Source organism: Gossypium arboreum, chromosome 8, assembly GCF_025698485.1.
Source record: "Gossypium arboreum isolate Shixiya-1 chromosome 8, ASM2569848v2, whole genome shotgun sequence".
Classification (NCBI taxonomy): Eukaryota; Viridiplantae; Streptophyta; class Magnoliopsida; order Malvales; family Malvaceae; genus Gossypium; species Gossypium arboreum.
The window spans coordinates 110,454-125,193 of NC_069077.1; positions in this window are offsets into that span (position 1 = coordinate 110,454).

Consider the following 14,740-nt stretch of genomic DNA (forward strand, 5'->3'; position numbering starts at 1 on the left):
AATGACCAAAAGGCATCCTAGGTTCAATGCCATTTTCCAAAAAGATAAAAACTTCACCAATTTGAGTTTGGGGATCGGCTTGTATCTTGAGTCCTTATACTTTCGTACCTAACTGCAAGACGAAACAAACCGTGACTGCTGAGAATACTCTCGATGGTATTTCTATAAACAATAGCTTAATCAACTTTAAAACATGGTAATCCAAACACATTATTGCTATTATTCAATATCAATCAGTACTTTAATAACCTTTACTTTATTTACCCTTATTAACATAACTCGGACAGACGGATACACGGATTCAACCCACACTCGGGATAAGTACATAGTGCTTCATCGAATAAATCCGAACTTTAACATTATAGTACACAAAGTACTTCATCGAACAAATCCGAAACTTTAACGATGAGTCGACACATAGTGTCTCATCGACTCAATGTCGGAATATCCCAATACTTCCAATTCCTATGACATGTCAACTATATCCGACTAGCCCGACACTGTTAATAGGGTATTCAAAATCACATTCATTTCAATATGGTAAAAATACTTACCTCATTCACATTTTCATACAATATAAATATCAAATATAGCAATAACGATTAAGCTCGGTTTATAGAAATACAAACCACTATTTATCGAATTTAATCGATATCTTCGTTCACTTTGTCTTTTCCCTTCTTTGATGACGTATCCGGTGCTACGTTTGCTACTAACAATCATACAATTAAAAATCATCAATATATTAATTCATAAAACACATTTTCACTTTCTACCAAACTTTTACAAAAATTCCAATTTCATCCTTTTTCCACTACTAATCTTTTTTTCTTTAACTTAAACTTCATATTCTCTTTTAATCAACTCATTAACAATTTCTAACTCATAAAATTCATTATAAAACATAAATTTTGAGCTCTATTCAACTTAGTCCCTATTTAAACCTAACTTAGAAATTCCTTTAACTAATCACTTCTAACTTCAATTTCTATCAATTTAACCCATAAAACCTCAATTTATTCAACTAAATCAATATCTAAAAATTCTCTATTTTTCTTCATTTTAACCTCATACATGTAGAACTTTGAATTAGGCATCCATAAACATAAAAATTCATAAGAAAATGAGCTAAAACAACTTACCAATCAAACTTTAGGGCCTTAATCCTCAAATTTCCCTTTTTTCTTTCTTTCTTTCTTTCTTCTTTCTTTCACGTTTGCTCTCTGTTAGTCTTTCTATCTTCTTTTTCTATTTTATCAATTTTACTTATTATACTATTATTAACCTATAATAAATATAAAACTAACATGTGTAATATCTATAGCATAAAATATCTTATAGCTATTACACATATATACCAACTATTACACACGTTATTCAATATTAACACACACATGGCACTTAGGGTCTAATTACTAGATTAGTCCCTTTTACATCTTTAATCTATAACTAAACTTTTATTCCTTATGCAATTTAGCCCTTTTAACTAAATTCAAGCTACTTCACTTAATTAAACACTAAATAACCATTCAACTATAATTCATAAATATTTCTAATAAATATTCATGAATAAATTTCACGGAAACAGTACTCAAGACTCAATTTTCGATACCGTAACTTTCGGTTCATTACAATTCTCTCCTCCTTAATAAATTTCGTCTCGAAATTTACTTGAAAAGAGATGGGGATATTGAGATCTCATCGTTTCTTCCGATTCCCACGTAGCTTCTTCAACACTGTGAGTTCGCCATAGCACTTTTACTAAAGGAATACGTTTATTATGTAATTCTTTTACCTCTTGTGCTAGAATCTCAACTGGTTCTTCTTCATACGATAAGTCTGGTCGAATCTCTACATTCTCAGTCGTAATAACATGTGAAGGATCCGATCGATATCTTCTTAGCATAGAAACATGGAAGACATCGTGCATTTTCTGTAGTTCAGGAGGTAAGGCCAATCGATACGCTACTGGTCGAATTCTCTCAATAACTTCATAAGGCCCAATAAAACGAGGACTCAATTTTCCTTTTTGACCAAATCTTAGAATTTTCTTCCAAGGTGAAACCTTAAAAAATACTTTATCCCCGACTGAGTATTCAATATCCCGTCGTTTCAAATCTGCATACGATTTTAGTCTATCAAAAGTAGTTTTCAATCTTTCCCGAATTTTTTTAACTGTACTTTCTGTTTCTTGAACCAATTCAGGTCCAATCATCTTCTTCTCATTCAGTTCTGTCCAACATACGGGTGATCGGCATCTTCGTCCATACAAAGCCACATACGGTGCCATCTGTATACTTGACTGGAAACTATTATTATACACAAATTCGGCTAATGACAAATAATATTCCCAGTTAGACTCAAAATCAATCATACAGGCTCGAAGCATATCTTCTAAAATTTGTATTACCCGTTCAGATTGACCATCAGTCTGTGGATAAAAAATTGTACTAAAGTGAAGTCGAGTACCGAAAGATTCATGTAATTGCTTCCAAAACCTTGACGTAAACCTTGGATCTCTGTCAGAAATTATTGATTTTCGAATACTATGTAATCTAATGATTTCCCGAACATAAACCTCAGCAAGTTTCTTTAACGACCAATCGGTTCTCACTGCTAAAAAATGAGCTGACTTCGTAAGTCGATCAACTATTACCTAAATAGCATTCTTTTTACTTGTAGACATCGGTAATCCTGTCACAAAGTCCATCGTTATTCGGTCTCATTTCCATTCAGGAATATTGATGTGTTGAAGTAATCCCGATGGAATTTGATGTTCTGCCTTCACTCGTTGACAAGTCAAACACTTTGCCACATATTCAGTTATATCCTTTTTCATTCCCGACCACCAATAAAATTCACGCAAATCACGATACATTTTCATACCTCCAAGATGAAATGCAAATGGACTATTATGAGCTTCTCGAAGAATTAACTCTTTCAACTCAGAATTTTTCGGAATGCAAAGTCGATTCTGAAATCTTAGACAGGCATTTCCATCAATGCTAAAATTTTCTGTTGTACCATTCTGAATCATCTCTCTTTTTTTTAACAACTTATCATCTTCTAACTGTGCTGATCTGATTCGATCAAACATTACTGGCTTTATTCTTAATTCAGTCAAAAGGCTTCCATCTTCATTGATACTAAGTTGTGCAAACATTGCTCGTAATTCAATCGCAGCTTTTCTACTCAGTGCGTCTGCTACTACATTAGCCTTCCCTGGATGATAGTCTATGACACAATCATAGTCTTTTAGAAGCTCTATCCAACGCCTTTATCTCAGATTCAATTATTTTTGCGAAAGCAGATACTTCAAACTTTTTGATCCGTATAAATATAGCACTTTTCACCATAAAGATAGTGCCTCCAAATCTTCAAGGGAAAAATTACCGCTGCTAATTCTAAATCATGAGTTGGATAGTTGCATTCATGCGGTTTCAGTTGCCGTGAAGCATAAGCAATGACTTTCCCGTTCTGCATCAGTACACATCCCAGTCCACTCAATGAAGCATCACTGTACACTACAAAATCTCTTTCTGATTCTGGTAAAGTCAACACCGGTGTCTCTGTTAACATTTGTTTTAATGCTCCAAAACTTTTCTGACATTGCTCATTCCAAACAAATGGAATATTCTTCTGTAGTAGCTTGGTCATCGGTAAAGCTATCTTTGAAAATCCATTGACGAATCTTCGATAGTAACCAGCCAATCCGAGAAAACTTCGTACCTCTGATACATTCTTAAGAACTTTCCACAGAATAACTGCTTCAATCTTCTTTGGATCCACTCTAATTCCATCCGCTGATACGACATGACCAAGAAACACAACTTCTGATAACCAGAATTCACACTTGCTCAATTTTTCGTACAATGTCTTTTCTCGTAGTATTTGCAAAACAATCTGGAGATGTTGCTCATGATCTTTTTCTGACTTGGAATACACTAAAATATCGTCGATAAAAACTACTACGAACTGATCCAAGTATGGCTGAAAATCCGATTCATAAGATCTATAAAAGCAGCAGGGGCATTTGTCAGTCCAAATGGCATCACTAAAAATTCATAATGCCCATATCTCGTACGGAATGCTGTCTTCAATATGCCGCACTCTTTTACTTTCAACTGATAGTATCCCGACCTCAGATCAATCTTTAAAAATACGGAAGCTCCTTTCAATTGATCGAACAAATCATCTATTCGGGGAAGTGGATACTTGTTCTTGACAGTCACTTTGTTGAGTTGTCGATAATCAATGCACAACCGCATCGACCCATCTTTCTTCTTAACAAATAACATTGGAGCTCCCCATGGTGATGTACTAGGTCGTATAAAACCTCTGTCCAATAAGTTTTGCAACTGTACTTTTAATTCCTTTAGCTCAGTAGGTGCCATACGGTACGGAGGTATCGATACCAGATCTGTACCTAGGTAGACTTCAATCACAAATTCTACCTCTCGATCAGGGGGTACTCTAGGTAATTCCTCAGGGAATACATCAGAAAATTCACATACAGTCCGAATTTTACTACACTAACTTTCAACTGAATTCGAATTAATCACATATACTAAGAAAGTATTACAACATCGATGAAGAAACTTGCTAGCTTTAATGGTCGAAACAATACGAATTGATCCACTAGTCCGAATACCATTTACTTCAATTCTATCTTCACTTTCATTCTGAGTAATAAACTTCTTCTTATAACAGTCTAAAATCACTCCATGATCTGATAACCAGTCCATTCCCAAAATAACATCAAAGTCGTCAAATGGCATAATCAACAGATCAACAGGGAATATTCTATCTTGAATCATTAACGTACATCTTCGACATATATGGTTCACTAAAGTAGTTTGTCCCAGTGGACTAGACACTTCTATCATAACTTTAGATAATTCAGACTCTAATTTTTTTGTCTCAACTACTTTCGTATTAACATATGAATGTGATGACCCAGGGTCTATTAAAGCATAAACGGGTGCTGAATTCAATAAGAATATACCTGTCACCAAATCGTGAGCATCTTTTTCTTCTCGAGTCCTTACAACATACGCTTGAGCTGGAGCTCTAGCTTCAGATTGTTGTGTAGCACTCTCACTAGTTCTTCTAGTACCACCTCTAGCAAACGAACTACTTCGGCCTAATCTCCGGCCTATGGAAGCAAATTCAGATATTTACACTACTGTCGGTGTTGTTCCAGATATCTTTGGGCAATCTTTAATAAAGTGATCGGTAGCTCCACAACGGAAACAACCTCCAGTCAACTTTCTACACTCCTCTTTGTATCGGTTTCCACAATGCTCACATATTGGAATTTCAGTATTCTGAACTGGACTTTGGATACTGCCAGTAGACACAGTAGTCTGTCTTTTCCGACCTCGATCACTCCTTTCCGATCGAGAACTAAATCTCCAATTACCTCGTGATTCCTTTGACCGCTTAGGCTGCGGACTTGAACTAACCATTCTGGGACGTTTTTCAGTCGAACGAGCAACTTCAGACTATTTATCCCTTTCGAGAATTTGTTCAATCATCTTAGCTCTTTCTATTAAATCCACAAACTCAGTGATTCTAAGAGGCATCAACTATAGTCTAAATTCATCACGTAATCCTCTTAAAAATCTTTTAGATCGGTCAGCTTCAGTCGATACAAACTCAGTGGCATATCTGCTCAATCTTAAAAATTCTCGTTCATAATCCACTGTGAGCATCTCACCTTGTTTCAGTGTTAAGAACTCTTGTCTTTTGTCCTCTATGTACATTTCTCCCAAATATTTCTTTTGAAACTCTTTTTGAAAGAAGTCCCAACTTATCTGTTCCTCAAGTACATTCTGAATCACTGATTCCCACCATACGAAAACTTCATCTTGCAGTAATAAGACAACACACACTAAGCTTTCTTGTGGTGTACATTCAAGTTGCTTCAGAACTCTCTTTGTCGTCTTTAACCAATTTTCAGCAATAGTCGAATCAATTCCCTTCGCTCCCAAAAATTCTGTAGCTCCATATTTTCTCAATTCTTTAATTGGAGCTCTTCGAGTAATAGGGATAGAGGACGTAGCAGGCATAGTTCTTACCGCTTTTTGAAGGGCATCGGCGATTATTCTAAAGACTTCAGTATTATCACTTCCAACATTCGGTGGATTCCCTACTGGATTCACACTTGGAGTTGCAGACTCCGATTCATTCACATTATACGGTTCATCATCCTCATTATACATCTCTTGATCAGTATCCTCAATGCTTTTATCAGACATTCTTAATGCTATAAAACAAAAAATATTCAATAAACATATCAACATCCAATCCCAACTTAAATTTGACTCAGTAATGGCATGTACCTCTAGATTCACATTGACATTCGATTTAGTCCTAGAACCGACTAAACCTAATTAGCTCTGATACCAATCAAGCTTGTAACATCCCCCTACCCGAGACTGTCGCCGGAGTCGAGCAGGAGACATTACAAAACTTATCTTAGCACTTAAACAGTTTTCGTAGTAAACTATCCATCTGCGTCACGGTTGCTAAAAAAATTATATCTCGAGTTACGAAAGTCTAAATCTAATTTCGTAAATTTTTCCTGAAACTAGACTCATATATCTACTAACTAATTTTTTTCTAGAATTTTTGATCAGGCCAATTAGTACAGTTTATTAGAAAAAGTCTCCCCTGTTTCAGGGTTCGGCTACTCTGACCCTTGTGCCCTACGAATCAAATTTCTTCCTGTACAGAAATCCAATAACTATGCCATTTATTTCAATTAAAAATAGACTCAATAAGGAATCCATACAAATAAAGTTTGAGTCCTAATTCTTAATACACAATTTATGGTGAATTTCTAAAATCAGAACAGGGAATCCAGAAATTGTTCTAACCCAGTTTCACCAAAACGTAAATATCTCATAAAATACAACTCTTTTACCTATTTTATTTCTTTTATATAAAAATAGATTCATTAAGCTTCAATTAAAAATTTTATTCATTATCTAATTCACTTTATACTATTTTTTGTATATTTTCAAAGTTGGACTACCGCTACTGTCCAAATCTATTTTAGTATAAAATGTTGATAACTAAGTTTATAACATCTTCATTTCTTCTCTCTACAATATTTACCAACACTTCCTCTTATTACTCTTCACTAACATATCAAAACATACCATACTTAAGGTTTTGGTAACATTTACAAAACATACCAAAATATCACTTAACAACTTAGATACTTTCAAAATGACCAAAAGACATCCTAGGTACAATGCCATTTTCCAAAAAGATAGAAACTTCACCAATTTGAGTTTGGGGATCGGCTTGTATGCTGAGTGTAACACCTCCTAACCCCAAACCGTCGCCGGAACAGGGCTACGAGGCATTACCGGATATATCAGACAACTTATGGATATTTTACAATTATTATAACATTCATAGTATAATTGAAGAATTATGTCCCTATAATGGACTTTCGAAGCCCAACACAAATATTAAAGTGGAATGAAACGGGACTTGTTCGAGTATTCAGGGAAATATATATATATTTTTTACAAAAATTTCGACAGCATTTCTTCTTAATTTTTACATAAAACCCCCTGCAAATTCAAACCAAAAACCACCTAATCCAAAACCAATGGCACAATCAAAAACAATTTAAACCTAAATATATCTAAATCATAACCAATTCATTAACATAGTCATTTAATAACTAAACATTCATAATATTAATCCAAATTAACTAATAACTTCATTCATTTTTTTTTCATTCCAACTTATACCAAATTATATAATATAATATTTACCATTTTATCAAACTAATAACAAAATATGGTATACCATTCTTATAACTAACTTTACAAGTATATCTATATAACTTATACAACACCTAGTACATGCCACTTTCAATTAAGAAAGAAAACATCACCCAAAATCTTTTCGCTGAAGTCGGGATCACTCGGATGCTGGACCAGGACACTAGACTTCTATTAACTGCAAGACGGAAACAATCGTCTGTTGAGTATTTCATACTCAAGTGGTATTACCATAATTCAAATTGCAATAGCAATTAAAAAATAAAATAAGAACTCAGCATCAAATAACAATTCTTTTTTTTTAAGTTATCATTAAATAACAATAAATAAACAATCTTTAGCTATTATTCAATTTTAGTTACAAATCACATTTACGGTTTTAATCACCACAATCATTTTAAATCCATGCATTTCATTTCCAATCTAAATTTTCAGTCCACAATTTTAATTTCTTTCATATTCACTAGTACAATCGATCAAATTCATTTGAACTTCTCATTTCAATTATTCACCCTATTAACATTTCGGACTTTAACGGATACACGGATTCCAACCCAAACACACCAAGACGGCACATTGTGCCTAAAGCGGTACATAGTACACGATCGATATCGACACATAAAGTGCCTAAAAGCGACACACGAGGTGCACGATACGACACACGAGGTGCACGATACGACACATAAAGTGCTGATCGATAAAGCCGCAAATCCGTACACTTCCATATCCTATGGCATGCCAATTATATCCGACTTAGCCCGACTAGTTAATAGGGTATTTCAATTCTCAATTCACTTTCATTTCCATTCCAAGATTACTTTTCAATTAAAATTTTCACATTCAAATCAATTTACAATTCAATTATACATACACATTCACCATTCAATTCAATTCTCATTCAACTCAAATATCAATACTTACCTTATAATTCACTTATTAAATATAGAATTGATATAAAACATTTAATAAAAAGTAATTTGAATTATAGTAATACAAACCGTGAATTTCTCGTTTTAATCCTCGATAGCTTTCTCCTTTCCTTTGTGCGCGATGTCTTGGGTTCTTTGTTAACTACGAAAATAATAATAATTTATAATCATCAATATAACACAATTCAATTTAATCCATGAGCCTAAACATGCAAATTTAACCATTTTTAATGTATATATATAATTTCACCATTAAGCTGTCTACTTGAGTCATTGTTACTAAATTATTTATATCTTGAGCTAGGAAACTCCAAATTAAGATCCACTAATTTTCCCTGAAACTAGACTCATATATCTTCTCACCATAAGATTTTCAGAATTTTTTGTCTAGCCAATTAGTACAGTTTATTCATTAAATTCATCCCCTGTTATTTCATTTGACAGTTCTGACCTCTCTCTACTAAAAATAAATTATCTCATTGTACAGAACTCGAATAAGGTTCTTGTTTACTTATTTTGAAACTAGATTCATTAATGAGTTCACAAATATAAATTACACTCCATAATAATTTTTGTACAATTTATAATGATTTTCCAAAGTTAAAACAGGGCATCTCGAAATCACCCCAAACCAGTCTTACAAAATTTCAAATATCTCTTGATTCATCAATTCATTGCTTACACTATTTATACTATAATAAGCTAGACTCAATAAGTTTTAATTACATATTTTTTTCATCCTCTAGTTCAATTTATACAATTTTTAGTGAATTTTCAAAGTCAGACCATTGCTACTTCCCAAAACTGTTTTGATGTAAAATGTTAATAACCAAATTTATAACACCAATTCACACCTTATGTCTATTCAAATTTCATTTAAACTCAAATTTAACTATTAAATTTTCAACATATTTTCTTAATTCCGAAATTTTCCTCAATTTAGTCCCTAAAACACAAAACTTATAGCTTACTTTGCAATTCAATCCTTATATCTATTTTAACTTGAATTTCATTCAATTAAACCCCTATTTCATTTTTTTTTATTCAACATGAACAATATTTAGAATTCTAATAACTTTCAAAATATTAATTTAATTTCATCAAAACTTTGTTCTAAAGCTTTTAAAACATTAAAATTAAGTAAAAAGGGCTAAATTAACTTACCTATTAAACTTTCAAACCTTCAAACCCTAATTCTCCCTTTTTCTTTTCTTTCTTCTTTCTTTCTTTCCTTCCCTTGCTTTTCGTTTGCCTATTCTGTTTCTTTTTCTTTGTTCTTTACTTTGTTTTCTTTCTTTTATTTCTTTTAGTTGCTAATAATATATTATAATAATTTATTTATTATTTATTTTTTACCATCCACTTGTCAAAATTATACTATATAACTAAGTAAAAATCTTAGATTCTTTTACTCATTTGTCGCCTCATCTTCCCAAATAGGCTTAATTCCTATTTGGTCCTTATTATTTCCTTCTAATTTATAATTAAACTTTTACTACTTATTCAATTTAGTCATTTTTACTAATTACTCTAAATTAAGCTAAATTCACCTAATTTAAACCTAATCAAACACATCGCTAAACTCATAAATATTTCTAGTAATTATTTCGAACTCGATTTACTAAGACGGAGGCCTGTTAATGTACTTTTTCGATGCCCGTGAATTTTGGGTCATTACATCGAGTCCTTATACTTTCGTGACGTAGCTGCGCATGAGAAACAAACCATACTGTTGAGAATACTCTCGTGGTATTTCTATAAACAATAGCTTAATCAACTTTAAAACATGGTAATTCAAACACATTATTGCTATTATTCAATATCAATCAAGACTTTAATAACCTTTACTTTATTTACCCTTATTAACATAACTCGGACAGCAGCGGATACACGATCCAACCCACACTCCGGGATAAGCACATAGTGCTTCATCGGAATAAATCCGAACTTTAACATTATAGTACACAAAGTACTTCATCGGAACAAATCCGAAACTTTAACGATGAGTCGACACATAGTGTTTCATCGACTCAATGTCGGAATATCCCAATACTTCCAATTCCTATGACATGTCAACTATATCCGACTAGCCCACCTTTGTTAATAGGGTATTCAAAATCACATTCATTTCAATATGGTAAAAATACTTACCTCATTCACATTTTCATATAATATAAATATCAAATATAGCAATAACGATTAAGCTCGGTTTATAGAAATACAAACCACTATTTATCGAATTTAATCGATATCTTCGTTCACTTTCTCTTTTCCTTCTTTGATGACGTATCCGATTACTACGTTTGCTACTAACAATCATACAATTAAAAATCATCAATATATTAATTCATAAAACACATTTTCACTTTCTACCAAACTTTTACAAAAATTCCAATTTCGTCCTTTTTCCATTCTAATTTTTTTTTCTTTAAATTAAACTTCATATTCTCTTTTAATCAACTCATTAACAATTTCTAACTCATAAAATTCATTATAAAACATAAATTTTGAGCTCTATTCAACTTAGTCCCTATTTAAACCTAACTTAGAAATTCCTTTAACTAATCACTTCTAACTTCAATTTCTATCAATTTAACCCATAAAACCTCAATTTATTCAACTAAAACAATATCTAAAAATTCTCTATTTTTCTTCATTTTAACCTCATACATGTAGAACTTTGAATTAGGCATCCATAAACATAAAAATCATAAGAAAATGAGCTAAAACAACTTACCAATCAAACTTTAGGGCCTTAATCCTCAAATTTCCTTTTTTTTATTTCTTTCTTTCTTTCTTCTTTCTTTCACGTTTGCTCTCTGTTAGTCTTTCTATCTTCTTTTTCTATTTTATCAATTTTACTTATTATACTATTATTAACCTATAATAAATATAAAACTAACATGTGTAATAGCTATAACATAAAATATCTTATAGCTATTACACATATATACCAACTATTACACACGTTATTCAATATTAACACACTCATGGCACTTAGGGTCTAATTACTAGATTAGTCCCTTTTACTTTTTAATCTATAATTAAACTTTTATTCCTTATGTAATTTAGCCCTTTAAACTAAATTCAAGCTACTTCACTTAATTAAACACTAAATAACCATTCAACTATAATTCATAAACATTTCTAATAAATATTCATGAATAAATTTCACGGAAACAGTACTCAAGACTCAATTTTCGATACCGTAACTTTCGGTTCATTACACCTATTTATGTACATGGGGTTTACTAAAAATAGCCTAACCTAAATTAATAAAATAAAATAAAATAAAAATAAATAATAAAATAAAACAAAATAAAATCTTTCTATTTTTAGCTTTTTACAAAGTCAAAATATATGATAAATCATTGGCTTTCTCCATCCTTTTGATTTGGCCCTTATTCAATGATTTGTCTTTCAATTTGTCCCCTTTTTGCTCGTTTTTTACTGATTACATCCCTCACAGGATTAGATCATAAAAAGCGCTTAATTAGCAGGGTTCAATTCAACAATAAACCAAGTTAAACACAAAAAATATGCAAATTAACATGTTTATCACTTTGCCATATGAGCTTACCTGGGCTAATTTGCAAAAGTCGTAGAAATTCAGGGACTATTATTACAATTTCTCTTTTTCACGATTCACTTCATTTTCTTGATCTATAATATAAAATCATTCCTTCATTAGCATCTATTTTAATTCTATTCTACTTCACAATTTATGTCCTTAAATTTTCAAAATTACATTATTACCCTAAACATTTCAATTTTTACAATTTAGTCCCTGCTTAATTTATTCATCGATTGAGCTAGTTCCTCTCAAATAACACTTTATCAAGACACTATAAACTACTTCAAAGCCTTTAACATTCAAAATTTCATCACAAAACCCTAATTCCAACAACTTTCAGAATTAAATCCTAAAAATTAATTTCTATAAAATCTCTTCATAAAATCATCATATAATAAAATTAAAACCTCAATTCCATGATAAATCATCATAAACTTTCAGCACTTATTCGTGGAAACTTTCAAAATTACCCATGAAATCAAAAACTAATGAATTAAACAAGTAGACCTAGTTGTAAAAGTCTCAAAAATAAAAAATTTACAAGAAATAATCAAGAATTGAGCTTACATGTAGTAAAAATATAAGAGATTAGCTTAAAAGAACCCTTAAATGGTGTTTTTACTGGAGAGGATGAAGAAAAATGAATAAAACTCTAGATTTCCTATTACATCACATTTTTAACTATTTAATTTTTTACTTCTTTTTTAATTTTACCCCTTGTTCACACCTAATTTCAATATTTCCTACACACACATGCCTTCCAGCCCAATAATATGTGTTTAATTGCCTATTTAGTCCTCTTTAATTATTACTAGAGCTATTTAATCACATTTTACAATTTTGCACTTAATTCAATTTAGTCCTTTTTACCCAATTGACTACCGAAACCTTAAAATTTCTTGACGAAACTTTAATACTAACTTACTACCACTTCGTAAATACTGATAAAAATATTTATGGCTCGGGTCTTGATACCTCGTTCTTGACCCAATTATCTAACAATATTCTTTTAAAACATAAAATTCACTAATTAGAAAAATATTTCTAAAATCACACCTAACTTTTACTTATAAATTTCTAAATTACTAAACTCACGTGTCGGATTTAGTGAACTCACATCACTATTCCGACACCACTGAAATTTGGGTCGTTAGAGTGTTCGACCGTGTGACCCAAGTCAATAACCTCTTTAATTTTCCCACAGCCTGGTATACGGGCGTGTCTTCGGCCGCGTGGTGCAAGTCAGTATGTATGCCTTATTTTCACACGGTCTGTGACACGACCGTGTCTGGTATCCGTGTGAGGCACACGGCCTGTTTACACGAGCGCGTGACCCTTATATCTTTGAAAGTTTTCTATGTTTCCCAAAGTTTGTGAATATTATCGGTTTAGTCTCGAACCCCTTCTAAGCATGTTTTAAGGTATCGTAGGACCTTACAAGGGACAATGTGATTGATATGAATAGATTTTAGTTATGAATGTATAAATGTATGTGAATTGTATGTGATTTTTGGTAATGCCTCGTAACCTTATTTCTATATCGAATATGGGTTAGGGGTGTTACAAATTCTAACCTAAACACTAAAAGATCTAATTAGTACTTTAATTTAGTTATAGTACAGAAGCAAAATAAGAGATATTTTTAGGGTTTTTAAACTAATAAAATAACATCAAAGAATTGAAATTCAAGAGACAGAAAAATAAAGGGAATCAAATTTGAAGATGGGTGATTAGCTCACTTCGGCAATCCCAATCAACTATCGTCTCGGGTTCCTCGTCAATCAACTAGTCGCTACCCTAGTAGGATCTTCCGGTCTTCCACTAACATAACGAGTCATCAAGAACTATTTATCTTCTGACCTCACAGTCTAGACTGACTTGGGGTAAAGGTGTTCATGGACGGGCAATACCAATTTTGGGTTAATTTCCACCTTGATGACTTTCTGGGGATTCTGGGGTTGTTAGGCCTAGGGTTTGTTTCATGCTCTTCCTTTTCCAAATAGCTGATCCGTTGATTAACCCCATAAAACAGTTAAGAGATCATACCTTCACTCGCTAATCCCCCGTAAAAGTATTAGTTCCTCATGGCTTTCATAAACAACATGTAAAAGATGATATTATTAATCATGGTGGATGAATTGAAGTAAAGGGTTTAAGAAAAGTCTGATTTATATAAAGAATAAAACGAATCCACAAAAGTTGATCGTCTTCACAAACCAGATCTCTTGAAGGAAAATAAAGTACAAATAAACTAAACTCTAAAAAAGACATAAAAAAATAAAGAAAATGAAACTAAATTTGAAAAGAGAATCTAAGATAATGGAATGCTCCACATAACATGTGCCAAATGAGCCTATTTATAGCCTTCAGGTGGCCATCGTCCTAAACCTTAGGTTAGCTGACGTTTTCGAGCTTTAATTTCGATTGTGCAG